Here is a 26,994-nt window from a genome sequence, read left to right as displayed (position 1 = left end):
CTTCCATGGACTGCCTGACCTTTGCCCCCGCCTCAGTTTGCCTAGGAAGGTGACCTATCCTGTCCACTTAGGCCAGTCAGGGCTGCAGGTGAATTGCTTTTTGGCAAAGAAAGCATGTTTGGAGCCACACCGTGGGCCCATTTTATAGAATGATCTTCTTAACCCCACAATTCTCACCTATCTGTGCCCTAACACTAACATGTCTAAGACTTGCTCCCCTACACACCACCATGACTCCTGAACGTCTCCTTCCCCACCCGGCTTTCCTCAAAACCCAGATGCGAGCTGCCTGCCCCACATGATCTCACTGTGCCCTCTGACTCCCCCTCTCACCAACACCAACCTCAATCTCCAGAGAAACCCACAGTCTGTCAGGACTTCCTGCCTGCTCTGGCTTCTCCTTCCCCCTCCCACACTTCCTCGGGATTTTTTTCCCCTACATATGACCTGTGTGTTTTTTTCCTCTCACAGCAAATTTTTTTGCAGTGAAAGAAGCTTCAGTCATGGTGCTCTCCTGCACGGGACACCTGCGCTGAAGGGAAACAGCATGTCATCCCTGAAATAGCATGTTACATCCCTCCATGTAACCCTGAGTGTTAAGGGAAGATTGGCCAGTATCACTTGGGGCGGTGATGTTCTTGACAGACAACTGCGGGGTTCCCCTCTCTAGGACATTAATTCATCACCCAATCCTCTGAATTCTCTGCACAAATATAGAAGACACAGTTGTGAATTCTGTTTTTGCCAAGATGACACCCTGCATATCTTAAAAAGACATACTGCTATAAAAAAAAAAAACACCACCAAATGTAAAATAATAAACTCTTCCTAAATACAGAGATACACTTACAGTGAATTTAAGGAAGCCCCCATGGGAATACAATGATGAAGAAATGTTAAGCCAGAAAAATAGAATTTGATACCTGTACAAACAATATATTGTTGTACGTGGGTTCTCAGGGGTTTGGCTACAGTGATCTCTTGTTTCCAAGGACTCAGCACTGGGTTAACAAGGTCAGAGTTGGAATTGAGGCTACTGGAAATGCAATCGCCCAATGAATTTTTAGCAATCAGGGAAATGCAAATCAAAACTAAATTGAGATTTCAGCGACAGGAATTTCATAAGGAGGCAGAACATGGGAAAAGGATATATTTTAAGCAATTGTGACTGAGAATTTTCCAGAACATGTATTTTGGGATTTAGAAAAGACACAAACACCAAAGTAAAATTGATAATTATGAAAAATAATCTTCGCTTTTCATAGGGAAGAAAGAAACTCAAGAGATGTCGGTAACTCATAATATAAGCAAAGGTAAAACAAAGTTATTTTGGGGGCATTTTTCATTTCTTAAATATGCATTCAATGAATGTCTACTCAACCCCAAGGGCATAAATAACCTCCATGGTAACATTAGACAGAGTAGAGAAATAAAAACTCATAAGCTAGAGAAGAACACATATAAACCAAGCATACATATAACCCACGAGAGAAAGCATTCAGAAATAAGTGAGTTTAATTAAATATATTTTATTTATATTTACTATTTTCATGACCTTGTTTACAGTGGACACTAGAATTTTGTCTGGGAAAAAATTAGATATGGGCAAGGCAGAGAATACATATCTCAAGGGTTTTTAATTCAGAAATTTATGAAGATATCAGAAAAGATTGAAATTGAACCTACATACTAAATACCACCCATGATGCTTTCAGAGGTCACGGATGAGCTTCTCCTAACTCCTCAGTAAGACATTAACACAGGGTGGTACTCTGCGTTAGCTACTTTTCCATCAATATAGTGAAAAACCTGAGATAATGAACTTCTAAGAAAAATAAAATACTATGTTTTCTTTTGGCTCACAGTCTCAGAGGTTCCAGTCCCCAGTCAGTGGCCGCATCACTTTGGGTCTACAGAAAGTCTGCACATGGTGGTGGGAGAACACGGCAGAGCATGCATCACAACCAAAGGATCACAGAGGAGCAAGGCAGGAAAGAGGAAGAGGCAGAGGTCCTCCAACCCCCTTCAAGGACAAGCTTTCAATGACCAAGGACTTAACCTCCCAGAGGTCCCACCACCTCCCATTAACTGCACCCTGGGAACCAAACATTTAACACATGAGCCTTTGGGGACATTCAACATCCAAACTATAGTGTGACCCCATGACCTCATCTCCCTCCACTAGGCCTCACCCCTTGAAGATCTGTCACTTCTCAATACTTCACATTGGGGACCAAGATGCCAGCACATGAGCCTTTGGGGAACAAACCACAGCAAATCACAACACTGCAGTGCTCTGTTTTTTGACATGATTTCAAGAAACCAATCAACTTTGCTGCACTGGAGTTGAGTGCATAATTGTTCAATTAATTTTATATGATTGCTTTATGCATTATCTCTCTTTATATTTCACAATAAAATAATTTGAAAAATAGCACCAAAACCACCAATGGAAAAAAGAAAAGGAAAGAAAATTTTGTTTGACTTGACTTGTAGTCCTTTTTTTTTTCCTGAAAACCTATTTTCCGTTCTTATCTCAAATAGGTCTCTACTGATCAGGTTTTATCCTGTTTATGGACTTTTAGGATAATGTACAGAGGTCCCACAGCATTTCCTACTCATTTATTCAAACTGTTACATATTTTTATAGGACTGAGAATTATCGGCCCTTGTTTTCACTTGTTCTCTTACAATCCCTACTAGATTTTTGTGCCCAGAATTGTTTCATGTGTGGTGTCCAAGATGCAAATTGTTTCCCAACAATACAAGACATGAATGCCTGGACTCTTCCTTTATAATCTTCTACCTTGAGCCTCAAAAACATTTTTTTCTGGTGATGTCACAAGAAAACCACAAGGATTGCTGAAAGGAACCTAAATAGGAAACTCCATTTGACAGGCAGGCCAGTCTCCTCAAATTCAACTAGACAACTGTGAAATCTGAATCAAATCCAGCAGGTAAAAAATAATTGTGAGCAAGGAAAGGAACATGAATATATATATATATATTCTCACACATATGAGTGTGTGTGTGTGTGTGTGTATTCACAGTTGTCGAGTTGAATTTGAGGGGACTGGCATGCCTGTAATATGGAGTTTCCTATTTATTTTCCTTTTAGTAACCCCTATGTTATTGTGTGTGTGTCTGTGTGTGTGTGTGATAACTAAAAGAAAACAAAAATGTTTTAGAGGCTCAAAACATATATATAACATTGTCCACAGTCATCTGCTGTGGCAGTGGACCATGGGGGATCTCTAGCTTGCATTTTCCCCACAAGGAGATGCCTGTGATGGTTCTAAACCAATCTAGGTGGGAGTGTGTGTACATTTCTTCAAGTTATAAGAATGTGGGTCCTACATATCGGTGGTACTAGTTAGTTGACAGTCATTTTAAACAATTAAAATTTGATGTCAGTAGGATGGCCAAGTAGAGTGTCCTATCTTTATTCTTCTCCACAAAAAGAAACAAAGCAAAGAACAAACAAATATGTTCTGAGGGAGTAACTAAGGAAGTGAGCCAGAGAGCAGCAGAAAAGTGACAAGATCCCCCCAGTACAGAAAAGCCCAAGGTGACACTATAGAAAGGATGAACATTCTAGAAGCACCATAGTCTTCCCCACCTGGATTGGCCAAGATAGATTTTTTGTGGAAAAACAAATGCAAGCTGGAGATCCCCAATGGTCTCCATTGCCACCACAGATGACTCTACAGGTGATTTCCACAGAACTCACAAACCTCAGACAATTTTACCAGCCCACATTTTGTGCCCTCTGTGCCCCATGATCTAAGCTGCTATCATTGGGCACCTCTCTGAAACTGTACCACCAGTTTTTCTCAAGATATTCCATAGAACTGAGAGAGAGGGAAACCCTTCATACTCATTCTATGAAACAAATGTAGCCCTGTTACAAACACCAGGTAAGAACATGGCAACAATAACAACAGCAAAAGAAAACTAACATGGTTCAATAGCCACAGTGAGCTTGGGTGTAAAAATTGTTTTACTTATTTGTTTTTTTTTTCTTTTTAGATGTAAAAAAAATTAACCAAACACTATCAAATCAAATTTAACAGCATATCAAAAAGATAATTCATTGTTATAAAGCTGGTTTCATCTGGGAACACAAGGAGGGCTCAATATGGAAAAATCCCAAGAATGGCTCAAGAAATGCAAATCATTAAATATAATATTTCATGTCAATAGAATTAAAGGGAAAACCATGTGGTATGCTCAATAGTTTCAGGAAAAAAACATTTTATAAAAATTCAACATCCCTTCATTATAAAAGCCTTGAACAAATAGCTAGATGTATTTCAACATAATAAGGGGTTCATATAAAAACCCCACGGCTAACATCAGACTGAAGGGGGAAATTAAAAAAGCATTTTTTTCTGTAATCAGAAAAAAGACAGGACTAGCCACTCTTAGTGTCATTATTCAACAATACTAGAATTTTGAGCCAGAGCAAGTAGGCAAGTCAAAGAAATAAATTGCATACCTACAAACAGGAAGGCAAGAAGTCAAATTACCCTTAGTAGCACATGATATAATTCTCCATATGGCGAAGTCTAAAGACCCCACCAAGAGATTATTAGAAATGATAACAAATTAGAAACTCTCATACATTATCAGCAGGAAAGGAAATTTGTACAGTCATTGTTAAAGAACAGTATGGAGGTTCCTCAAAAAAACTAAAAAAATAACTGTACCACAGGAACCAGCAGAACAGAAAACCAACATAAAAAAATTGATAGGTTTTCTATTCACCTATAAGAAATTTGCTGAAAAAGAAATCAGGAAATCAATTTCATTCATTCTAGCCATCAAACTAACAAAGAAACAAAATGTCACCACCAACAAAACAAAATCTCTAAGGTTAAACTAAATCAAGGAAGTGAAACACCTCTACAGTGAACATTACAAAGCACTGATTAAACAATTTAAAGAACACACACACACACACACACACACAGTAAGACCTCTTGTGTTCATGATTAGAAAAAAATTAATATTAAAACTCCCATACTAGCCAAAGTGATTTATGGATTCAATACAATCCCCTTCAAAATTCCCAAATTCCAATGACATTATTTATAAAACTAGAAAAAAAATGTCCTAAAATTGATATGGAAGCCCAAAAGACCCTGACTAACCAAAGCTGTCTTCAACAAAAAGAACCAAGCTGGAAGAACAATAAATACAGAGTAGAAATCCCATATAAACAGAATAGATATCCCATATAAACAAACAAACTCATTTGCACACCCCAGTTATTATCAATAAAGGATCCCAAAGCATATATTTGAGAAATGACAGTATCTTAAAAGTGTTGCAAAACTGGATATCCCCATGCAGAAGACATAAATTCGACCCTTATCTCTAACCCTACATGTAACTTAACTCAAAATGGATTAAGGACCTAAATGTAAGAACTAAAAGTCTGAAACTAATAGAAGGAATTGTAGGGAAAACATTTTAAGATATTGATATAGGCAATATTTTTCTAGTGAGAACCCCCAAGTCACAGAAAACTGTTAGGGTCTATAAACAAGTCAGGATGGCGCCTGGCATTTTGCCAGAAGGAGTGGTTTGTGAAGTAACGCCAGCGAGCCATTAAGTGTGGAGATTCCTTATTGGTTGGCTGCTGTATCTAGTTTATGTTAATTAAGATAAGCTGTGTGGAATGTATAAATACCCCTCCTGTCCTACAATAAATGGCTCGCACTCCTGCTGTATCAATGTACACAAGTTGCTCATCACCCCCTGGTTATTTTGCTGCAGCCGGACTGCGGCAGATGATGGCCCATTACGGGGAGCCCCAGGACACTTGGGGGTAAGTGACACAAAAAGCTGCCCGTCCCTAGATAGGACAAGAGCAAATCTGCTCGTCCCTAGACAGAGAGGGCAAGAGGAAAAATGGCCATTTTGAAAAAATGGAAAAGATTGATACAGTATGTTTGTGTCTTGTTTTGTCTAAGTGTATTGTATTGTCTTTGTGATGAAAATATGGAAGGGGTGAGAAGTAAATTACTAAGGGAAGAAGGCACCCCAGTGGAACCAAGATTAGTAAGAGCATGTGTTGATAAGAGCCCAGCAACTCTAGTCAGAAAGAAAAAGAAAGTTCAGAAGAAGAAGGATTATCAAGAAAAAAGTTGCAGCAAAAGACTATTACTGAATACTTTTTGTTACCGGAGGGTGCGTGAATCATCGTGGCGGCTGCCACGTGTGTGAGCCAGTCATGGTGCAGCAAGGACTTTCCAAGCAGCGGCAGCCGGCTCTTCCCTGCCCCCCACTGGGGGAGCGGGATGCCACTGCGAGAGCTCAAATCCAGGCACAGTCTCGAAGGCTCTTGCTCCCTGTGCCCAGTGGCAGTTTGAGTCCTGAACACTCCCCAGACTCTCCCTGGGGCCATCTGGGTCTTCCCGGGATGCTGCAGGCAGAAGATGCCCTGTTCCTGAAGTTTGATCATTTTCAAGGCCAGTAACTACAATGGTTCTCCCACACCTGGAAGCAAACGAGTGATGAGCACTATTAAGGCTTATTTCAAATGTTAAAAAACCCTTGAGATAATGTACTAAATTGTTCAGAAGGTTGTTTTCTTAGTGCCTGCTGGAATACTACAGGATTTTCTTTAGCATCATTGCTGGAGTTCCTGCCTTCATCCCAGTGCCGGTGAGGACGAGGGTTGAAGAATTTCCAGTGTTGCTGAGAACCGGACGAGACTTCGGATTAAGCTAGCTGCCTGCAGAATTTACCTGGACTGTGATTTACCTGGACTGTGAGTTAATCTATTGAGACACTGCTTTACCTGGATTGAGACAATAAACTGTAATCTACAACAAATTGTAACTCGGTATCTTTGCTAATGGTGTCATTGCTGGTATGATTTTTTCAAGGGCTTCTTACATGGAGCCATCAATTGGCTTGGAATTGTGGCATTTTGTATCCTCCCCTTCTGCTTGTAGCAGATTATTTATGGTGTTTGTGTAAAAACCACTATGGTTGTTATTTCAATTAAACAAAAGGGGGATAGTGAGTTCTAACAAATGTTTAAGGAATAAGTAATACTGATTTTACATAAACTCTTCCAGAAAATTAAAGCGGGAATAATTCCCAACTTTTTAAGTGGCCAAGATTCCTCTGATACCAAAACCAGACCAAGACATTGTGATGTCCCTAATGAACATAGAAATACTTATGAAAGTACAGAGAGCAAGAAATAGCTTGTTGGAGAGTCAAAAAGGATGCACTTAACCAGGAATGGATTTGTTAAATAAGTGACTGCACAATGAATACCTTGGAACTGTTAAGAATGACAAAGAACTGTGCATGCTAACACAAGTAGATGCCTGTGATGGTTCACAAAGCTCACAAAGCAAGTTGGAATGGTATGTGAGCTATAATGTCATTTGGGTTTTTACATTTATGGTGTATGTACACGTGTACCCACAGAACTACCATACGCTAGTGTGGCAGTAGACTTATGATGAAGGAATAGCTTTGTGTAAGTTGTGAGCAGCTGCTGCCCTGAATCTTCCAAGTGTTCCCCATTTGTCCCACTGTTCCAGCTACTTTCAGTCCCTCGTCCTCCCACCCTTTAAAGGGACAATACTTGGTACAGCAAGATGTTCTAAAGGACTTTCCTGCAGAGTTACATTTTCATAGGTGAGGATCCATGCTTTAGTAGTTGTCAAATATTTTTAACACAACTTTTATCTGTATGTTAAGGCATGAATGTAAACTTTTTCAAGAATATTTACTAAGAATTAGCAATATTTTGGGACAGGATATTAGATGACGGCTGAATGACAATATCCACTTTGAACAAAACCATATAGTATGATTTTTTTTTAAACAAAAAGCCTGTAATTCATTTGTGATCAATAAAATAATACTGATTTAGTGACCTAAAAAATAAAAAACACTAAAAACAGAAATTATGTAGCTAAGAAAGGCTGGTTTTCTTCACTATGAAAGTGTAAATCTACCTCCAACAGGATCAAACAAGAAGTGAGCCTTTCCTCAAAAAGTTAAATACAGAATTACTGTATGACCCTACAATTTTGTGCCAATGTATATGTCTGAAGAATTGAAATCAGGTCTTCAAACAAATATATGTACACACATGTTCATAGCAATCCTTTTCTTAATAGTCACAAGGTAGAAATAGTCCAAATGCCTATCAAGAAATGAAAGGATAAACAAATTATGGCATATACATACAGTGGAATATTAAACAAAGGAATGAAATACTGACACATGCAGATAAACACCTTAAACATTATGCTAAATGAAAAAAGCTACACACAAAATGTCACATACTTTAAGGTTTGGTTTATATGAAATATACAGATTAGATGAATCCACAGAGACAAAAAGTGCATTGGTGTTAGCCAGGATCTGAGAGAAGCAGGTAAGGGGAAGAACCTCCTTAATAGGTACAGGAGTTTACTCTGGAGCTATGGAAATACTTTGGAACTAGAAAAAAGTGGTAGTTGCACAATATTGCAATTGTACCAAATATGACACTTAATTGTTGATTTTAAAATTATTAATTTTATGTGATATTATCTCCAATAAATTTTAATAAAGATATGGTTTAAATTATAAAAAAAAAGGGGGGGGAATGTTAAGGTCTGTAAACAAGTCAGGATGGCACCTGGCATTTTGCAGAGGGAGTGGTTTGTGAAGTAACACCAGCGAGCCATTAAGTGTGGAGATTCCTTATTGGTTGACTGCTGTATCTAGTTTATGTTAATTAAGATAAGCTGTGTGGAATGTATAAATACCCCTCCTATCCTACAATAAATGGCTCCTACTCCTGTTGTATCAATGTACACAAGTTGCTCATCGCCCCCTGGTTATTTTGCTGCAGCCGGACTGCGGCAGAAAACAAGACTAAAAATTGACAAATGGGAATGCCTTCACATCAAAGGAAATAGTCAACAGAATGAAGAGACAGTCGGCAGATTGAAGGAGGTCTTTGCCAAGTATTTATCTCACAGAAGGTCAGTATCTAAATTACAAAAGAGCTCAAAAAATGAAAGAGGTAATTCACTTAGAAATCTGAAATCATATTTTAAAACAGTACCAATGGTTAACAAATATATAAAAAAATACTCAATTATCAGTAGTCATCAGGTAAATGCAAAATCAAGACTACAATGAGATACCATCTCACCCCAATTAGAATATCTATTACCAAAAAGAAATAAATAAAAAGCAACTTATGTAGGAGAGGTTGTGAAGAAAAAAAGAAACTCTCATACATTATCAGCAGGAAAGGAAATTCATACAGCCATTGTTAAAGAACAGTATGGAGATTCCTCAAAAATCACTAAAAAATAACTGTACCACATGATCCAGCTCTCCTCCTTCTGCGTCTATATTCAAAGGAAATTAAAACAGCATACCATAAAGATACTTACATATCCATTCCAGGCAGCACTATGTGCCATACTTAGGTGCCTAGGTCAGTTGCATATCTTATCTACAGATGATCAAGTTTTAAAATATGGCATAGATACATATTAGAATTCAGCCTTAAAGAAATTCCTGTGATCTGCAGCAAAATGAATGAAACTGGATGACATTATGTTAAGTGACACTGTTATGTTGAGCCCAGACACTGAAAAAACAAAACTATATATGCCCTCTCACATGTGAAAGCTAAAAATCGTTGACCTTAATGTAGAACAGTGACTAACAGAAGTTGGGAAGGGTGTATGTGTGTGTGAGGGAGGGTGGATAGGGGATCTTTGCAGGCTATGTTCGTGTGTGGAAATATCATACTGAACCCCACTCACTATTCTGTATGATTCATATGTTTTCATAAAAGTAGAAATAAAATGTAAAAATTAATAAAATGATAAATCTAAAAAATATCTGTAACTTCTAACCTAGAAAGTTCATTTCTGTGTGTATCCTAAGAGGTGAGTGTTTATATTCATAAAGACGTTTACAAACCAGCTGTGGTGGTGCTGAAGCAGGAGAATCACAAGTTCAGGGCCAGCATGGGAAACTTAGTGAGACTCTAGGTCAAAGTAAAATTTTTAAAAGGCTGAGGAGTAAGACCAGCATGAAAGCACTTGCCCGGCATGCAAAAGGCCCTGGGTTCAATGTCTAGGACTGACAAAACAAATAAACAAACAAACAAAAACTTGTCTAATAGTACTTAAAAGTATCTTAGTTATTCAAAATAACTAAAATCTGGTGACAATTCAAATGTCCATATACAGTTGAATGGATAAATTGTTTTATGGTCACACACAATGGAATGCTACACAGAAAGAAAAAGATGGAACTACTGCTACACATCACAACATGGATAGATCTCAGAAATAATGTTCTGTGAGAAACGGGCATTAAGATTCTATTAATGCAAAGTTCAAAAACAGAATCAAAACTAACCTAATGTGATAGAGATCAGAATATTGATTGCCTTTAAAAGGTCGTTGACTGGAAAGTGGAACCATGGCTCAGTCTTCTGGGTGCTAAAAATATTCTTTTTCAGGGTGCTGGATCTTACTTGGGCTTATTCCGGAAATAATACCATAAAACAGGAAAAAGATAAAGCCAAAAGAAGTTTTATAGGTAAAACTTTATTTGGGGGCATGATACCAGGGGTGAGGGGACACTAAGGGTAAAACAGGAAAGGATGGAGAGCCAATACAGCGGTGCTTATCAGCCTTGTCACCAGTGTGAAAACCTGGGATCTGATCTTGCTGGGACTTTCTGACCCTCTGTACCAATTGTGCCTCTTATTATTCACCTGAGGGGTTTTGGAGGCGCACATATTCATGAGCTCACACTATTAATAGTTAAGAATGGTCCCATGGGACGTTACCTCCCCACACGTGGAGTTCTGAGTGCTAAGTTCACATGCTAAGTAGCTTCTTCAGGTGTTCCAGTCACATCATGAGAAAGTCTTTGGGCAAATGCATAGAGGATGTTCATGGCTGCAGAAATGAGCCTGTCTCAATGCTTCATTAGGGATGGAGGGAAGAACTGGCCTTGATGTAAGGCAGGGTAAAAAAGGTGTCTTGTTACTATCTTACTATATTGACAAACAAAAAATATATGTAAACCCAAAAATCAATCTTTTTTTTTCCAAAGAATGTCTTAGTCCTCCAATATTCACTAACTAAATACTCAATGCTCAGTAACAGTTACCGAGGCTCCTAGTTACTCCACGCCACCTAGTGGTAAAATACAGACATTCACAAACATCATCAGGTGTTTAAAGAGAAAATTTGCTGTTTCACCATTTCTAACTGAAATTCTGGTGCCTGATGTAGAACTGCTAACCTGTAGTTTATTTGTTGGAACCCTTATCTTAACTCACTATTTTTAAAAAAACAAACAAGCTTATTTTGGTACTTTTAAGTAAACTGTAAAGATGTGAGGAAGTTTGTAGGTGATATTTTGCTGTAAATGGAAGACTTGATTATCTGCCTCTGGGCCATTTCTCCCCTATTTGGTTCCATAGTTACAGTCAGCCTGAAATAAGATCCACATGCTGCATTTGTAATCTACACAATCATAATTCTTCCAGTCTTCTTTTATTAAGAATTTTTGTGTGTAAGTCTATGAGTAACATAGGTCTGTAACTTATTTTATATAATTTCTTTGTAAAGTTTCTGTCTTAGGCAAATGCTGTGCTTATAAAATAAATTGAGAGCTGCTTCCCTTTCTATTTTTCAAAGATTTTATGTATTATTGGCATTTTTTTTCTCTTCTTAATCAATGATAAAGTTCAGTAAGCCTTCTGGTTCTGAAATTTTCTTTATTGGTTGAGTTGAAAAAAATAAATGTCAACATTTATTTTTAATTTATTTTATTTGATATTTATTGTTTTAATAACAAATTACCATAGAGTTATTACAATCTTTACTTTCTCCTCTTAATTACCGTAAATTATGTTCTTAAGAATTTTTAAAAATTTAATCTACATTATCAAATGTATTGACATCAAGTTTTTCATTATATTCACATCTTATCAATTTAGTGATAGAGTTTGTGCTAATATCTTTCCTTTTATTCTTGATACTGGTAATTTCATATTTTTTTCTCTTTTTTATTCATCATTCCTGTGAGGTATATATGAATTTGATTAATCTTTAGAGGAAGTGTTTAATTTTCAACTATTTATGTATTTTCTAGATGTCTTATTGTTATTGATTCCAAGTTCATTTCCATTGTGATCAGATAACATATTCAGTGGTTTCAGTTCTTCTATATTGAATGAAACTTCTTTAATGGCAGAACCACAGTGAGTGTTCTGTGCATGTTGAAAGAAAACACATTCAGAAGTTGCTCAGGGATAATGTCTGATAGATATATATTGGGTCATATTGGTTGATATTATGGTTCCAATCTTCTGTATACAGATCTTAGTCATTTTGTCTGTCTATTGCTAACAAAAGATTTGTTTAAAAATATCTCCAAGCATATTTGCAAAAACATCTTTTTCAGTGCATATTAGTCATCGTAATACACAGGTGCACTTCACCATAGTCACACATGCATGAAATATGATTTGCTTCATTTTGGTCTCGGGTACTTCCTCTTCCCCCTCCCTCTTTCCTCTCCCTTTTTTCCCTTTGTCTTCTCTATTAGCATTTTTCTATTTATTTATAGTATTTTTTGTAATTGGTGTTTTATAGATACACATACAGGTGAAATTCACTGGGGGATATCATATATTTGCAGAAGCTTTTTGGTTTGATGGCATCCCACTTATTGATTCTTGGTTTTATTTCTTGAACTTTAGGAGTCTCCATAAGGAATTTGATGCCTGTGTTGATATGTCAGAGTGTTGAGCCTATATTTTCTTCTTGCAGTGGCAGAGCTTCTGGAGTAACTCCTAGGCCTTTGATCCACTTTGAATTGACTTGTGTGCTGGGTGAGAGACAGGGGTCCACTTTCATGCTTCCACAGATGGACATCCAGTTTTCCCATCACTACTACCTTGGTTGGCACTCATTTTATTTATTTTTTTAGAGCTAAATTTTATTTTATTCATTAATTTTACCTGTTTTTTTTTATAAATGTTCTATTTTTTTTTAAAAAAAAGGTTATTTTTAGTGATATATAACAGTAGGATTCAATTTGATATAATTATAGAATCATAGCATATGTTTTGTTATAGTTCATTCTCCACTACTTCTCCTTTCCCTTCTCCCCTCCTCAGTTCTCTTTCCTCTAGTCTTTAGTCTACTGATCTTTCTGGCTATTTACTTACAGTTTTTTTTGTTGTTGTTGTTTGTTTGTTTGTTTTTAGTGTCTTGTGGATATGCACAATGGTGAGATTCCCTGTGGTAATTCATATATGTAAATAGGAATGTTAGGTCCGATTTGTTCCACTGTCTTCCATTATCCTGTGCCTACTCTCTCTCCTTCAATGCCTTCCTCTATTCCATTAATATTTATTCTATTTTCATGGAATTCCACCACTGTATTTTCTTTTCTCCTTTTCCCCCTTATTTTGGACTAGTTTCTGTTTCTTAGAGAAAAACATTTGACCCTTGGCTTTCTGAATTTGTCTTATTTGTCTTATTTCACTTATATGATAATTTTCAATAATTCTTAAGTTTGGTCTCTTAATGTTATTCCAGATGTCTTACACATTCTTTTCATGGTCTCTTAACATCTGTTCTTTATTGTCAACTTTATTTTCAAGATTATATACTTTGTCTTGAACTCCTAGGGATTGGTATTCAGTGTCATCTAATCTATTTATGATGCTTTCCTTTCAATCTTTCATTTTCAGGAATTCCATTTGGTTCTTCTGCAGATTCTTTATAGAAATTACCTTTCACTTCCTGTGTTTTCTTACATCGTCTTCTAGCTTGTTGAACATTCTAACTATGAAATTTCTAAATTCCTTCTCTGATATGTTCTCATTGCTGAATTAATGGGGTCAGTTGTTGGAATGTCTTGGCTATTTGGTGTGGTTTGTTCCCTTGGTTTTTCATATGGCTCTTATGTCTGTCCATCTTCTGGGATGATTATCACTTTTTTTAACATAAGGGATTATATAGTAAACTTCTTCCTCTTAAGAGCCCAGGGATATAAATGTGTAAGTATTGATAATTTTATTCAATTTGTGTCCTTTGTGGTTCCCAATTCAGTACCACTTTGAGAGAAGCCACAGATCCCTATTTACTGCAAGCCTTTGGAGCAAATCCACATACTCTTCAGTCTTAGGAAAACCCAAAAACTTGTTGATAGTGTTCTCAACAGTTTCTATAACCCAGATATAAACTTGTTGTAAGGTTCTGGAATATGTTGAAAAGTTACTAATCAAACATAGTCAAACTGCTAAAACATTATGTAGGGGTTGAAAAGGGGAAGAGAAAAATTTGGACAAAAGAGGAGAGAGAAAGAAGAGAAAAGAAAAAATATAAGAGAAAAAAATGAACCCTAAAGTAAAAATAAGAGAAAAGCAAATTGGTGGGGTGGAGGAGATTGAAAATCAACAGGCAATATAACAGGGAAAAGAAGGTAAGGGAAGCAAATATGAACCTAAGCTAGGAAAACAAGGAGAGAATTATTCAAAATAATGCCTTAAAACATTAGAAGAAATACAATCAAATGGGCTGATGGCTCAATGTCAAATAGTAGGGTAGCAACTATCAAATGTAGAGGAAGAGTGATATATGATCAAAGTTGACATTTCAGCTATTTATGAAAAACCATGCCAAGTGAAGAGAATTCTTATTGAATGTCTGTTTGGATTTCATCAGCATCTGAGAGATTTAGAAAGTGTCCATCACTCTTCAGATTTGGATTCCTCCAGAAATTCTGGGTACAGGAGCCACTCTCCTAGTTGCTGTGAACTCTCTACCAGCCGGTTCTCATTTGAGCCCAGGGTCCTGAGTCTGGATGCTCTGAGTACGTGGTGTTGTATCTGTTGGCTCTTTCTGTGTGCAGGAGCTCCGAATATGGGGCTCTGGGCTGTTGGTTTGATTGCTGCAGGTAATCACACACCTGCTCCTCTCCACAGGGTCCTCTTCAAAGTGACATAGAGGCTGGTGACTGTCTGCAAGTGTGAGACTTGTGGTTGTGCTTCTCTATGGGTGGTGTGTGGTACAGAGGCATCCCCCTGACCAACACAAATTGCCAGAGCACTGTTCCTGCTGCCAGGAAAGGGGCTCAGCCAGTTCCGCTAGGTTCTAGTTCCCACAGCCTAAGGTTGTGAACCACGGGTGCCACTTCCTTCCACTGCCGAGGACAGAGACTGCCTCCCCTCCTGGGTTCTGAGATCCCATTTCCTGCCACCATCTCTGCCAGGTGCCCATGGACCACGCGCAGACTGCTGAGCTAGCCAAACACTTCCTAGGACTGTCCTGCTCTTGGGTGTACCTCAACCCGTTCCCCTGATTTATAATGGAGGAGGGGGCATTGAGGGTTTCAGCCACTTTCAGTTGGTAGTTATCCCTCTACAAGTTCCTTGTAGAGGAACTCCTTCTGGTGGTATTTGTTGCTGTTTGAAGGAGGGGTGATGCTGATATGCCCAAAAGACTGTCATGCCTGGCATAGCACTCGGTCCACTGCTGGGGATCTCCTTCAATGATCCATCTGTTCCTGTTGTGTTTCAACTTGGCCTGCTTTTTCCCAGCTATTGCTCAAGTAGTGAGCTTTTGTCATTTTCATCTTCCTTTCTCTCTCCGTTGCCCAACCTTCTCGATTCTCTGCTTTGGGCTTAAGGTTAAGGAATTCTATCCTTATTTTCTGCTCTAGTAACCAAACCACAAGTCTCTCCAGATCTCATACTGTCTAATATGGGGTCTTAGAACATTTACTAAGGACAAGGACACTGTATAAGAACATGGGGCCAGAGGTGAGGAGCCGCCGCAGTGGTTAGGAAAGGGGGACACAACACTGGAAAGCTTGTAATGATCTCTTGGTAGGTAGAAAGTTTTTATTTTTATTTTTTAAGTGTAGTTATGTTTAAAACTCTGGAATCTAGGATTCTGTTTTTCTGTCATGAGCCTAGGAGCTCCTACTGCAGAAAAAGCACAGAGGACACACATTCTCTAGGGTCTGACTCACAGATGGTAGATCTGCAGCCATACTCCTTCCAAAGCAAATAGACAGATACCACCAAGGAACAAATGAAAAACTACACAAAGCATATAATCTTGAAGCTGCTTCAGCAGAGGAGGGGGTGGACAGCAATTGGGACCATAGTGATTTGGGCTTTGGAGACATAAAATTGAAGGCAAAAAAGTAGACCACTAAGGTCAAAAGTGTGGGTCACAGGGAAGCCAGCAACTGAGAGTTTTGGGGAGACAGCCCAGATGTACAAAGCAGAAAGGGAAGAGAACACATGGGGGAATAATGCAAAGGGGCAAGTGGACAGAATAACAGAAAATGCACAAGATCCGGGGTTCGATCCTCAGCACTGAAAAAAAAAGTCCCTATTGGTAAAGTGACTTTTCAGTGCCATATAAAACTTGTTCCGTGGCAGTCAAAATAGGAGAAGATCAATGGAACAGAAGCTGGTGACAGTGAGAGAAGCTGGGATCTTAGAAGAAAGCCCAAACTAAAGGGAAATGGGAAACTGAGTAGGAGGCTCAGGGTTTTGGCCGGGAGCAGAATTTTCTTGTTTCAGACAGTAAACATTTTTCTGCTGGTTGGAGAAGGAAGTAAGAAGAGAGTTCTGCGGGGATAGGTTTTGTTTAGAACAGAAATCAAAGAAGAACTTTTCAGAGAGAAAACAATAACAAGTGCAAGTGCCATGCTGTGACAGTGAAATTGATAAGAACTGGGGCAATTGACCAGTTAGGTGCAAGAGGGTGTGTGTGTGTGTGTGTGTGTGTGTGTGTGTGTGTGTGTGTGTGTGTGTTGGTAGTTTATACCTAGAGAGTAAGAGTGCCATGATGGTGCTATCATAAATGCCCCTGACTCGGGGTCCCTGTAATCTTCTGGAGGGTGTTTACAGAGAGAGCAGGGGACCCTGTAATAAGCAAATGCCACCTAAGATAAATGTGCTCCTTCTGTGCTTCGCATTCTGAGTCTTCCCATTCTGGTGCCTTTTTTTTTCCCAATTCTCTCCTTCCAAGTATCTCATTTCTCCCCATTCTTTCTGTTCTTTTGCTATATACAAGGTTTGAAGACCCTATTACCGTCCATATTAGCAAGACTGCATCCTTGTATAACTATTCTTTAGTACAAGATAAATGCTCAGTTGGGTTGCATGAACTGCAGACTCACAGCTGGGACAGCAGCTCTGATACTATCATTTTCCTGTATCCCTGGTCGAGGGGCAAATTCAGCAACAAGGAGTTGAGTGAACTGGAAACATATTTCCGAAACTACTTCACTGGTGTCTCTCAGGCAGTTCACACTGGTCTATTACAATTTGATTGTGAGTTCAGTTCCCCTCAATTGGGAGGGTGGTGCATGGGGTATCTCTCTATGAGTTTTTATTCCTCTAGAAAATCGCATACTCTGTTCTGAATCTTACTCCTTTCTCTCCATCATAAAATTACAATCACACAGTTGGGCAAGTTCTATAAGCCAGATCCTTCAAACACTTCTGTCTTCTGCTACTTTTGATCTGCTTTCTCATTGATTTCAGGACTGTATTTTATCATTCTGCCTTAGAGATATATCTTGTGGCCACCCTTTTCCCAGATCTCTGGTTAGATAGCCTCCTCACTCTTTGGTTAGCTCTTTAAAGTGCGATTTTCCTCTCCCCCATTGAATCTCTTCAGCCTTCCCTGTCTGCATAGTCATTGTAACCACAGGATCCACTTACCCTAGCTTGTTACAATCTCAGACTCACAACTTTCCCCTCCCACACAGTTCCAGGTACCTTTGAACAATTTTCCCTTTTTTCAAATCATTCATTTCTTCCTCTACCTCCAACTCCTACCAGTTCCCTTTTCTGTGCACCTGTGATCCAACCAGAATTGGTTTCATTCCTGTAAATCTCCAAAAACTTCTCCTTTCCACTTCTATTGTGTGTTGCTTCTACTCATTCCATTTTATCCTTTTTAAATTCCCTTTGTCCTTTAATTCATTGAATCCCTCTTCCCTAAGTCCCTTTGATATACAGACAGCAGCAGGCTGAGAAATGTGCTCTGGGAAGAACTTCATAGGCTTTTTGCAGTTAGCTGTTCAAGGAACTGATTTCCTGAGTTTTCAGAATGAAACATGGTTGCTTTCTCCAGAGGGAGGAAGAAAGGCCCAAGATTTCTGCAGACTACTCAGTCTGAACCCAGCCTTCACACACAGGATGCCCAGGCTTCTCGGTGACACCTGCCCATGATTCATCTTGAATCTTCATGATGCAGGGAAGGCTCATCTCCAGTGACAAGGTCCGTACCATACCCATTCTCCAAGAACTTTGTAATCTAAAAGCAAATTGAGAATAAGAAGGGGTCACAAAGGAGAGGAGGGTGGGTGGCATGCTCAGAAGTGGGGAAGATGGACCTTCAAAGGTGATGGGATCTGAACCACTCAGCTACCTTCATGTCCACCTGTGAACCTCTTTTCTGTCCTTTTCAGTGAAGCCTGAGGCCTGGCTGTCCAATGGTTCCAGTCCTGGGCCTGGCCATCTGCTGCTAGTGTGCCATGTGTCTGGCTTCTACCCAAAGCCCGTGTGGGTGATGTGGATGCGAGGTGGGCAGGAGCAGCTGGGCACTCAGAGAGGTGACATCCTGCCCAATGCAGATGGGACGTGGTATCTCCAAGCAACCCTGGATGTGGAAGCTGGGGAGGCAGCTGGCCTGGCCTGCAGGGTGAAGCACAGCAGCCTAGGAGGGCAGGACCTCGTCCTCTACTGGGGTGGTAAGAGTGGGACCCAGGCTGGAGATGGGGGGTTGTGATCCTCTAGAGGAGCAGAAGGGCCAGCTATAAATTTGGGTTTGGGGGATTGCAGACCTAAAAAAAAAAGACAAGTAAGTTGATCAAAGGAATAGAAGAGTTAAAAACCGAGAGGTGAGTAGATGCAAGAAGATACTGTGGGTTGATAAAGTATTCATCTCTGAAGAGGGATTTGAGAAAAATGGGGATAAAGATTGGTAGACAAACCAGAGAAGCCCAGGTTAATACAATGAAACAGGGAGCAGATGGGTCAAACAGGGAATGGGTTTAAAATAGCATCCTTGGTGTCCGTTTGAATCTGCAGAGCATCACAGTCTCCTGGGCTTGATCTTGGCCATGGTGGTGGCCCTGGCTCTTCTGATAGGTCTTGCATTTGGTTTAGGAAGCTCTGGTGAGTTCTTTGTATTCATTATTTTTCCTATTCTTCCCTCATTCCCCACTTTTATTACCATTTTTTTCTTTCTCCTCACTTTTACTTTTCTCCTTAGTCCCCCTAATTTTTTTCTCCTCAATTCTTACCTCCACTTTATGAATTTCTGTAATTTGCTCTGTTCTCACTTGGTTCACTTTAGGATAAACCGTGAACCTCTGCAGTGCTCTCCCTTTGAAATGAAGACCCAGTGGCCCAGGTGCTCATCATACACCTCAACAGCACGTGGTGATGACATCACTTCAACTCTCCCCGTGAAACCTTTATAATTTATTGGTACTTCATGATCAGTTAACTAAGAAATGCTCAGTGTAAGCTTGCAGGATTTGTTGTTCTCACCTGAATTCTGGGGGTTTAAAATTCAGTTTTTTAACTCCACCTTGCTCTATATTAATTGAAAATTAGGTGCATTCCACACACCTTCACAGGTTACATCCTTCCCAGGACCTTCCTTGATTCCCAGTGGAAAGCAGTCAGTCTGTCATCTATGTTATTCCACATTTCAACTGCACTTTGCTATCCATACCCCTCACTCCCTAGCTTCTCTGGAAATTGTGTAGGTTCTTTTCAACTTTTAATATTAGAAACTTGAGAGCAAAATGCATGTCTTTTTAATGTCTATAACCCTGGGGAAGTGTCTTGCCTGCACATAACATGTTCTTAAGAAAAACAGTATTTAATTTAAGCCAAATGTTTAATATTTTAAAATTTTCTTCTTTCCTGACATCTGTGTTACAGTTGAGGTATTTGATGTGCCTCTTATTAAAAGTCTTCTCACTTTGCCAAGATATTTCAAGCTATCCTAGTTTTACAATTTCTTCTCTGAGCCGCGTCTGAGAAGAAACACAATTTTGCATCTTTCCCCTTTTGTTATTCAACTGTGGAGAATTAGTATAGTAGAACTATTGTTCCAAAGCTTTTAAATTGAAAGAGCTGGGGAGGAAGAAGCTTCTCAATATTCAATGTTTTGATAGTCAAATGGCAGATTGATCACATTGGAGGTTGGTAGAAAGGTAGAATCCGGCCTCTGATGTTAGACTTATGAACTATTCTTTACATTTAAAAAAAATCAACAGTAGATTCACTGGGCACATTAAAACTTGAAAGGCAAAATGAATTACAGTAGATGGGGTAGAGAGAGAAGATGGGAGGGGAGGGGAGGGGAGGGGGGATAGTAGAGGATAGGAAAGGCAGCAGAATACAACAGACACTAGTATGGCAATATGTAAAAACGTGGATGTGTAACCGATGTGATTCTGCAATCTGTATACGGGGTAAAAATGCGAGTTCATAACCCACTTGAATCAAATGTATGAAATATGATATGTCAAGAGCTTTGTAATGTTTTGAACAACTAATAAAAATACTTGAAAGGCGTCTGATATAGGTGGTATTTGGAATATGATACAAGTGTGTCACTGAAGAGAAAAGAATCAAAAAAGAGAGTATTATTCCTAAGGATTAATACAGGGTCCAAGTACGTAATGTACATACAGTACGTTGTTGTCATTATTCATTGTAGTTATATTCTATACAGTGGCTGCTGCAAATACTGGATTAGTGAACACTGAACCACGTTACTAAGGTAAAAACAGGGTTAGAAGTTTATAATGTTTTTGTTAAACATTAAATACATAACTTTGTTTTTGTATATTTTGTTTTAAAATATATTATTTAAATGCAGTTAAATAAATTGCAAATAATTATTTATATGCAGGGGTTTTTTTTTTGTACTAAAACACTACCTGAAAAGGGTATAACAATTTCCTGACTTGAATAAGGTGTTTGTAGATTTCTTTGGCTTTCAGCTTTGCTACAATTCTCTCTACTTAAAAAAAAATTTACTTTGTCTCAATAAAAAAATAAATTTAGCTGCTTTTACAAAGCTTACTCATATTATTATATCTGTTAGTATAAAAAAAAATCCTCACTTACTCATCAGATTTCCTCTTTTCCCTGGTGTTCTGTATTGTTTATTCATTAAAATTGAAGTCACAGCCAACTGCACTCCAACTGTAACCCAAAGTTCATCTAACTCATTTATTTACTCTTTAAGGCACATTTTAGGCTTTTTGAGTTAAAAAACAGTAGATAGCACTTCCGCAGTACGTTTTGGGGTCATTTTAATTCACAAAATCAGTAGCAAAGGACACAAAAATATGGAAAAAAAATGGTGCTGAATAGACCACAGAAAGATGCTCCTCCTGTAGTGAGGAGTGAAACCAGAGGCAGAACATCACCTCCTGTGACCTTTCTAGGGAGTGTGTAGGGGTTCGCTGGGTCCTGCAGAAGCCCTGGAAACAGCTGAGGAGGGTGTGGCAACGGAATTGAAAAGAGACCTCTGGAGACCAGTTTCCGAGATCTCAGTCCACTTTATTATTGCATAGGCAAGCTTTTAAGCATAGCCTGTCTGTCACTCGACAGATTTATCTGAGGGTCATAATGATCCAAAGAGCCAGCAACATACTTACAAGCAGTAACCAATGGATTAGTAGGTCAGTGGCAGGAAAGCAGAAGGCAAAGAACATGCTGTGCACCTGAGGGAGGCCAGGTTACCACGGAGATGGGGCTGAGTGTGGTCAGTGTGCTCACCACAACTTCCAGATTCAGTGTGCTGAACCCTGAGAGCCTCTCACATAGGCAAAGTAGGCCACCTCCCAACTCACGGGCCCAAGGAGCATGACCTTCATGTGACTCAAGTGTCGTACCACAGTGCACAGATCCATAAAAAACTGAGTATTGATTTGGGGTTACTACAAGTGAAGATCAATAAATAGACAAGTTAGCAAATACAGAAAGCTTGATTATGAAGGTGGACTAAATGACCCCAAGTGGCAGTGTGAGTCAAGATCTCCACGATTAACTTCAATTTCTTTAAAATTCCTAAATGGATTCAATAGCTCCTAGGCACCTACTATATACTTATTAGGCAGCAGGTGCATATTGATTATGAAATAATGGAGAAAAAAAAAAGATCATCACTGGGCCTGGGTATATAGCTCAGTAGCTCAGTTGGTAGAGTGCTTGTCTAGCTTCCAGTTCTTTTTGCCACATTTGCATGGCAGCCATGGGGTTTGGTTGATTAACTCCACTCTCAACTGCTGTGATCAGCCTAACACAATCTTGAGAACTCATCCTTGAGAAAGTGATAAGCTAAAGAATGGACAGGCAACCTATCATTTAAGGTAGTCATTCTATAGTTTCCACTTGCCTTTGCTTGGATGAACGAGACTGGGTATGTACCTGTCCTAAGGTGGCTCGGTTTATAAGGAGCCTAAATCTGTGATGTTAGTAAGGGGAAAGTGATACTCTCTCTTTTTCTGAATGTTATCATGTAGGATATAAAGCTTAAATCAGCTCAAATTATTTTTTCAACTCTGGAACAGCAAGTCTATGTATTATTAATCAAATAGTCAAGAATGTAGAGACAACAGACTCACAGAAGAGTTTAGATTAAACAGTATCCAAAGCCTGAATTTGGATTTGGAATTCTCAGTCATATCACCCAATAAAATTTCCCTTAGTATTTTCAGCTCATTATGATGGTGTCCTCTTGTTGGTGACTGAAATCATCTGCCCAATGTACCAGGCATCAGGTGATTCATCTGATTTCTACTTTTGGTTGCAAATTATTTTTCTACTTCCCTCTTCATTCTTCTCTGTTCTAAGATTGGTTATTACTTAAAATTGATTCCTATCTTTTGCTTTTCCTTATAAACTTTTATACTAACTTGATTTTTAACTCTGGCACTTGGATCCATACCCCTCCTGTACTCTTCATGTGTTTTTGTCAACCAGTGACCAGAAATCAAAGTGGTTTTTATGCTGCTGGGTAAGTGAGTGATTTTGAAACATTTTCTTGATCTTCATTCTTTTGTCCATTTAAATGTAGGCAAAAAAATGTATTTTCTCGGGGCCTTCAAAAGGATAAAAGATTATCTAGCACAACCATTTTAATGTTATGAAAACAACAGTTCAACATGTAAGATATTTTTCATGGAATTCCTCCTGATAAAATTTATTCATTTATTCATTTGTCCATGTACTTATTCATCAGTTCAACTTTTTGTGTGGGGAACATATTCATTGAGAGTAGTTCCAAAATTTATAAAATCAGTCCTAGCTCCAAGATATTGAACATATAATTAATAATCTCTAATTCCCAGCTAGTTCCATCTTTGATGGTTAGATTTCATCATACAGAGTCAAACTTCATGCAGTTTTATTGTACTTTTCCCCAGATTTTCTTCTTACTATATCATTTTCTACAAGGGTCTCTGAAAATATTGTTCTTTCTTTCTCTATTTCTGGGCTTGATCAACAACATGGAATAAATAGAGAGCTTTTTCTCTCTGATTATATATTCTTGTTGGTTTCCTGAGCAAGCTTTGTGCTCCAGGAACCACAGGTTCATGTTTAGGGAATAGAAATTTCCTATAAAATTAAAAAAAAAAAAAGGATGGAAATCCCAACTATAAAATGTGAAGCAGGCTTGCCTGGCTGACATGTTAACTTGCTAAGATTTCACAATTGGAAAGAGTTGGCTGTATAATCAGAATTGCTGGGCAGGCTGGGGAAGTGGGGAGTGGTGAGGGTTAAGCATCTCCATTTGTGAAGACATGCAAGGAGCTGGCTGTTGTGCTCCACCCCTCCTTGCACCATCCCCTGGACATGTGATGGAAAGTAACTTGAACAAATTGAAAGATGATTTTTAAAAATGTAAATTTTTTTAAAAATATATTTATTTATTTATCTTTAGTTTTATGTGGACACATTATTTTGTTTTTATGTGGTGCTCAGGATCCAACCCAGTGCCTCATGCTTGCTAGGCGAGCGCACTACCACTGAGCCACAACCCCAGCCCCCCCCCCACAAAATGTAAAATTTTGTTGAATAGTAAGAGTGTAACTTTATATCTGATGTGTTTTTCTAACTTATTGATTAATTAACTGTAAAGGAACACCTGTGGAGAAATACCTGTGGAGGCGGCACATAAAAGAACAGGCACAAACACACAAAGTGTAAGCAGACAGACAGGAGGAGCAGAGAGGAGTGAGGTGAAGTGGTGAAGAAGTTTGGAAATGAAGGGTCTGCTCGCCCCCCCCCCCCCCGCCCGCTGCCTGGGAGTTTATTAACTCAAAGAACACACACCGCCCATTACCATGACTGTATTCTAATTAATATTTTTTTTTTAACCTGAGTGCTAGCTAATAGAGATAAGGTCCAGGTTAATACAAGCACAGAGCCACTGCTCTCCAAGGACATTGCTAAGAAAAGCAGCTAGTGCCGGCATAGTTGTCTTATTCCCTCAGAGGGAGGAGGCTGGGCATTCCAATTGTGGGAATCAGGGCACCAGGTACCCCATCAGTTGACCCCAGGAGTTTCTCACCAGGGGAACGCTTTCCTGTCTATTTCCTTGGTCTGAATACCTACAGCTCTCCTTTGTTTTTTAAGCCTTCCAGATGAATGATATCTGTTTTCTTCTTAATACTGGCGGGGGCAAAAAATAGGTCAGCCATTGACAAGCGGCAAGTGCAACACAACAATCCCAGTAGCAGCAAACTTCCACCTGTGAGTAATTATTTGAGCCAGATGCAATTGGGGAACCACAAAGTTAGCCAATCTAACAAGTCTAAACCTTCATCATCTGTTGGACCTTCTAATGATATCTTTAAGGTAATTTAATGCTCTTGAAATAGAAGTACTGTTATCACTTAAATTGAAGCAACACATCCTTTATGTGTTTTATCCTCACATCCTTTATGATGTAACAACAACAGATAACCAATAGCAGCCTGGTTATCAAGAATGGCTTGGCGATGTTGCTTTTGTTCTTCATTAAGCGTATTAATGGCCAGAGAGGTAGGATTAATACTTTTTTTACCACAGCACAGGCCAGGTTCATAGTGGTTTTGTAAGCCCCGACAGCTAGTCCAGGGAAACCCACTATGGAAAATGTCAAAGCATCAAATTCTGCCTTTGAGAGACGATGTACTGAATCATCACAGTTTTCATCAAGGGGAATAGACCTTTGATGAATACGTTGTGCAGGATGGTGGCCCATCAAATCCTGCAAGGATGGTGAGAACACAGTTAATCTGCTGCGACGTTCTTGCAGATATATAACAATTTTAGCCAAGTGAACCTAAATATTATAATGGGTTCTAGAACTCCAGGAGCCTGACTTAGAACTAAGTTTCGCACAAGTAGGGTACAACAGCAGAATAACATTATCACAAGAATTAAAACATTTACAGAGTTTCATGTAAGTTTAGCAAACAAAGCAGTAACTAAGTTTTCCAGAGTACATTTTAAGCTGAGGCTGTTGATGATTTTATATGTCCCCAAGTCACTGGAAGTCTAGAAGCTTGGGATCCTCTTTCATGTTTCTTATCTTCCTTCTTTAATGCTTCCTCTCTTTTGAGGAGAGTTTCCTCTTGTTTGGTGGGCCTCTCCTCATCCAGGATCAAATGAAACTTGGGAATCAAGGTGTGAAGTTCCTGATGCCCATTCACAATGGATAGAGCTCATGCATGAAGCTGGAGTCCAAGCAGGACCTGCTGGTGTGAGCACAGCAGTCTATCCTTTTCCCCATGTGGTCAGGGGCACAGGGTCTTGTCATCCTGGGTCTGGTGGAACCCTATATTTTACATAAATTCTTAGTAATGGCTGTTTAGGAATAAAATGTCTATCCAAAGCAGACAACCAATTGTGAATATTAACTTTTCATTCCATATTGATCACATTAACTGTAAATAAAACAATATTTAAAGCATTATTAATATGAGAGAGGCTAGATTGCCCCTTTTTTGTTTTAGTTTTAAAAGGCAAGTTTCAAGAGTATGATGCACTCATTTAACCAAAGTTTGTTCAGTAGGATTATGAGGAATTTTATGATTTAAAATTATATTTCATTGATTACAAAATTGTGCAAAAGCACAAGGTGTATACACAGGGGCATTATCCATTTTCTAAATAAGCAGGCTTACCCATGGTGGAAAGCAAAGCAATAAGTGAGAAATGCAAGCAAATATGTTTTTATACCTGTGGGCACTAGCTTAAATAAATCCAGAATGGGTAGTAATAAAAACATGAAAAAAGGAGTGAAATGAGTAACATCCATTTACCACTGTGTATTAAAATGTAGGCCCTGGGTTCACAAATTTTTATATAGGGCTCATAAGTATACACAGTGGGAACAATTGCTAACCATAGCATGAAACTTTGAGAAGATATGGAAAATATTTTCAGTAGTGATCAAGTATTTTGATGAAAAAATCTATGTGATTCCACGGCATCTGAAAACAAAGGATAAGCAGGATAAGCAGATTTCATATCTTCATCTGTATGAGCATTACCCTCCATTAAAGGTTTAGAAATCTTGGTGTGGATGTGGATGATGCATGATGCTGTAAAAGAGTTTAAAGGGTTTAAAAAAGAGACAGTGAATTGGAATCCAAACGAGGGCATAACCCAACCATGGAAGTATGAAGCACAAGCTTAACTATATATTGAGAATTTGTAATAACATTTAAAATAGTAGAAAACAATTTCAACATCAGGATAAAAGTAGCTAACTCAGCTCACTGTGGAGAATTTTGAGGTAGAGTATAATTTACCATTAATAAAAACAGATATTACTCCTCTTTGTTTACCTGTTTGTATACACCATTATTTCATCTATAAGAGTAACAGTAGGAATTAAGGAAAATGGAAATAATTAAGGA

General features: G+C 38.7%; 1 pseudogene; it reads left to right on the top strand.

Moving 5' to 3' along the window:
- Positions 1-6,238: 6,238 nt before the first annotated feature.
- LOC144368713 (T-cell surface glycoprotein CD1a-like) lies at positions 6,239-26,771 on the top strand (annotated as a pseudogene).
- Positions 26,772-26,994: the final 223 nt, after the last annotated feature.

Source organism: Ictidomys tridecemlineatus, chromosome 11, assembly GCF_052094955.1.
Source record: "Ictidomys tridecemlineatus isolate mIctTri1 chromosome 11, mIctTri1.hap1, whole genome shotgun sequence".
Classification (NCBI taxonomy): Eukaryota; Metazoa; Chordata; class Mammalia; order Rodentia; family Sciuridae; genus Ictidomys; species Ictidomys tridecemlineatus.
The sequence above is the reverse complement of the archived record's forward strand: the minus strand, read 5'-3'. Positions and strand labels throughout refer to the sequence as shown.